The sequence below is a fragment of the Ornithodoros turicata genome, chromosome 1 (genome assembly GCF_037126465.1).
Source record: "Ornithodoros turicata isolate Travis chromosome 1, ASM3712646v1, whole genome shotgun sequence".
Taxonomy (NCBI): Eukaryota; Metazoa; Arthropoda; class Arachnida; order Ixodida; family Argasidae; genus Ornithodoros; species Ornithodoros turicata.
The window spans coordinates 163,753,640-163,757,451 of NC_088201.1; the positions used below are offsets into that span (position 1 = coordinate 163,753,640).

Genomic DNA, 3,812 nt, shown 5'->3' on the forward strand with positions numbered 1-3,812 from the left:
TACAAAGGTTTCCTTGTGGGACAGGGCATTGCGGATTAGTTTTAGCATATGACATGCGTCCAAAAATGCACTTATTGGCTCACCAGTCTCAGGGTGGGGAAAGCTTGTCTTGAGGCCCTTTTCGTAGTCAAAGGAGCAACCTAAGTTGCGAAGCATGGCAACGTTTGACGATGCCCCATCACAAGTGATTGACACGATGGTTGCACCTGCTTCATGTAAAAGTGATAATGCCTCGCGCACAAGGTGTGTCTTCTGCTCACCAGATATGCCATCAACTAAGAAATAGCCGATTGGCAGCTTCCACTTTTCCGTGATGGAAACAATCATCACAACAAATGCTTCTTTGGCTATTGCTGTATCATCGGTGGAGTCAGGCCCGAGGCTGACATAGCCGTATGTCCTCCTTCCATCCCACTCGACATGTTTCCTTATTGCCATTTCATCAACCATGAGGCTGCACACTGTAACTCTGCCTTTGCTGTTTTCATAAGCTGTCTTCATTCGGAGTGCTGTGAGGGCTTCTTTTGAGAATCCTGGTTCGCCGTCGATTGATTGATACCACTTCTTTATTGTCCGTGGATGTGGCAGGCAGGTGTCGAAAGTGCTACGCACATATTTATAAGCACGAGGGGAATAAAAGTGGAGTGTCAAGGCAAAGGCACGTAACTCTGGGCTGTACTGACGTGGCACGGGTTTTCCCTTCTGTTTTGCTGTTTGTCGTTTGAGGATGTCTTTGTGGGCTCCAGCTATGTTTTCTAAGCAGTCTGCATTTTCTTGCAGTAGTATGTTCTTGGACCTCAAGTCTTTTATTACATCTTCGAGGTGTGCCACTTTTTGCTTTATGCGTCGCTGTGCCTGCTGGAGAGCCTTTATCCTCTTTTTGCTGGCAGTGTGCAGCGATGCCACTCGTTTCACCTCCTTTTTCAAAAACGCCTTAACAGGTGTGTCCTCAGTAGCATGGCTGTCCTGGACAGTGAGCATGCAGTCGTCTTGTTAGACGTAAATTCATAACACACACATTGAAATTTACCAGCTTCTCGCAATAAAAAATAAGTATGCATCATTTAACTTATGATTTTATATATTCTACAGTGAAATTATCGTGCAAAAATGCAGGTTGCACGGTACATAATTATGCCAATCAATATTAGGTACCTCATTGTAAGTTTAATCAAAGGACCTTCAGAGAAATGTCTCAGCTTTCTTTACCGCTACGTTGTTGCAGTTCACATCCCCCCTGCCTTTGTGTGAAGGGTCAGCTGCGAGTGTTTCCACCTGACTTTCAGTTTATAGGAACAGGCATGATTCATGATTGATTTGTACCATGCACATGATTAGAAGCAAACGAGATGCACTAACAGCTTGCGAGGGCTACGTAGATGGACAAGCTGGAGTGCTCTTCCTCTATGCCTCCCAATCCTACTTCCTAGAATAAATGACACAGACATGCAAATCAACAAAGAATAAATCAATGTAAGTATTTTATTTCATCATTGAGTGTACATCATAAATGCAATTCATTTTTCTCATGCTCTTAGTAAAAATCAGTCAAATCACAGATCTAAATCAATACATGCCATCAAGATGTCATGTTAGGAATTAGAAGATACATGCAAACACATTTGATGGAATAGAAAGAGGCTGGTTTATAGCGCGTAGTACGCTCCAAGTAGGCTACGTAGATGCAGCCTGTACAAAATGTCAGCCGCCATCATACCCTCGTGATGAAAGATTTTTCTTCTAAAACGTAAAGGGCACAATAAACCCTTTAGTGTTCAGGGTACATCTTGCTCTCCCTTTCTCTTTTAATGTGTGCAATATGTTGTATTTAACTGCACTTAGTTATTAATTTCGAGGTAGTGGCCATGTCTCAAGACAGATTGGTATATCCTCCAATGACAAGAAGAACTATATGGTTTGAATGTATCCCCAACTGTAGTGGCACAGAGAGATTCTATGTTACTGTTGATATAAGCATGCCGCACATTCCCTCTGTGGTCTGAGATGAAACAGTAGCCCTCCTGATAGTTCTTACCAATATAATCCCTCTGGTAGGGGTCACAGGAGTGGAGGTGCTCGCAGTATCCTATGTGTCCGATAGAAAAAAAAATGCATGTATATACCTTGACTGCACTTAAATGTATAGCATCCTTTCAACTGTTTTGCTTTTGGTAGTCCTCACCAGTGAAATCCTTCTGCTAGATGTGGCAGCAGCATAGGGAGCATAGGTGATGGCACTGGTTTCCTGTATACACAAAGGAAAGGAAAAGATGGAGATCACCCTCAGCTATAGCTAAATGTACTGTAGAATTGTAAAAGCAGGTGTACACCAATAAAGAAGGCAAAGCATAAAAACGTTAACATTCACAAAGCATCACTACTGTGTTTCCATACTTATAACCCCTTCATAGCAACAGTGTGGGCGAGTTGGTACATACTGGACACAAAATACACTGCAGAGACCAGACATGACTAGTCAAATGAGACGGATGATTCAAATTCACAATAGAGGTGGTAACAGTGTGCCTTCCATTACCCTCCTTTCCCACGAGACCCAGTATGTCAACCACAAAATTGTTTTCATTCCTTCCCAATAAACCACAGTTGTTAGTCAGAGCTTCATTTGTCTACTCACGTCCTGTCTCTGCGCTGTTTTTTGTGCCAGTTTATACCTAGGGAGTGACTTTTTCGGGTTCAATGCCTTTCTCAGATTCGGGGGGTAAAAATCAGGCGATAATTGTGCCTTTGTTATACATATATGTATATAATTATATGTATAAATATATATAATTGTGCCGGGTGTTATCGGGTGTTTTTGTTTCTCCTCTTGTCTATTGAGTCCTTTCCTAATCTCTCTTTTTGTGTTTTTTTGCGGGATCGTGACCTTCCAGTGGTAATCCTCGAAGGCATAGACAGTGTTGACACACATGGGTGTATTGCTGGGAGCGTAAGTGACCCATTCTTAAATGTGTTACACGTGGCGACCTTTGTTTGTCTTCAGTGGAAACGTCACTTGAGGATTCCATAGTGACTGGAGATCAGAAAGAAATCGGGTTTAACCCGAATTGGTCGTGCATCAGTTCGGGGGGAATAACCGGGCAGAATCGGTTTTAACCCGAAAAAGTCACTCCCTATTTATACCCCTTCTTCATTTCTCTTTCACATTAACATGTCTCGGACACTTGATAGCCTTATGGACATAATTATGTTTCGGCCGAGCTTACTGATTTGACCCAGGTATAAAAATAACCTTGGGTCATGTGTACCAATATGTAAATTTCCAAGCACAAATCAACAGGCCGGTCCAAAACATTCAAAACAGGATTGCATTGAGCAGGAATTCTGACAGTTGACATTCTCACCAGTGAGGTATTTAAGCTTGAACAAGAAGCTTGAGGTGATGCATGTCCAGCTCGGACATATCCCTGCAAAATTTGATGAATGCAGTACTGTAGCACAGTTAACTCTGTGCAAGCATATGGAGAACCAGAGAAAGCAAGTACTTACTAATACGTCCTCATCTTCGAGCTCTGTAAATGGGTTGTGCAACGAGTTATAGTCAAAGCCCGTGCTTTCCTGCAGCCAAAGTAAATCACATATAATACAGGTTTGATGGTTTTAAGAAAGCATAAAAAAAAAACGATTGTTCAGACCAATTAGATGCCGTAGATGCCGATGTTAGAAATTATGGTGCTCTGTGCATATGACTAATATTTTGCATAGCTGAAAAGGCAGCAATTTATCTGTATAATGTAAAAACCCCGAGACTAAGGAACACGAAGGGACAGACACAACACCCTTCGTGTTCCCTA

General features: G+C 42.2%; 1 long non-coding RNA gene across 1 annotated transcript; it reads right to left on the reverse strand.

The window, feature by feature from the left end:
- Window positions 1-1,862: 1,862 nt before the first annotated feature.
- LOC135372333 (uncharacterized) lies at window positions 1,863-3,547 on the reverse strand. The gene is made up of 4 exons (XR_010415951.1): window positions 3,508-3,547; window positions 3,363-3,425; window positions 2,183-2,245; window positions 1,863-2,086 (listed from the first exon to the last, which is right to left on the reverse strand). It is a non-coding gene; the product is annotated as an uncharacterized LOC135372333 (long non-coding RNA).
- Between the last annotated feature and the right edge of the window lie 265 nt (window positions 3,548-3,812).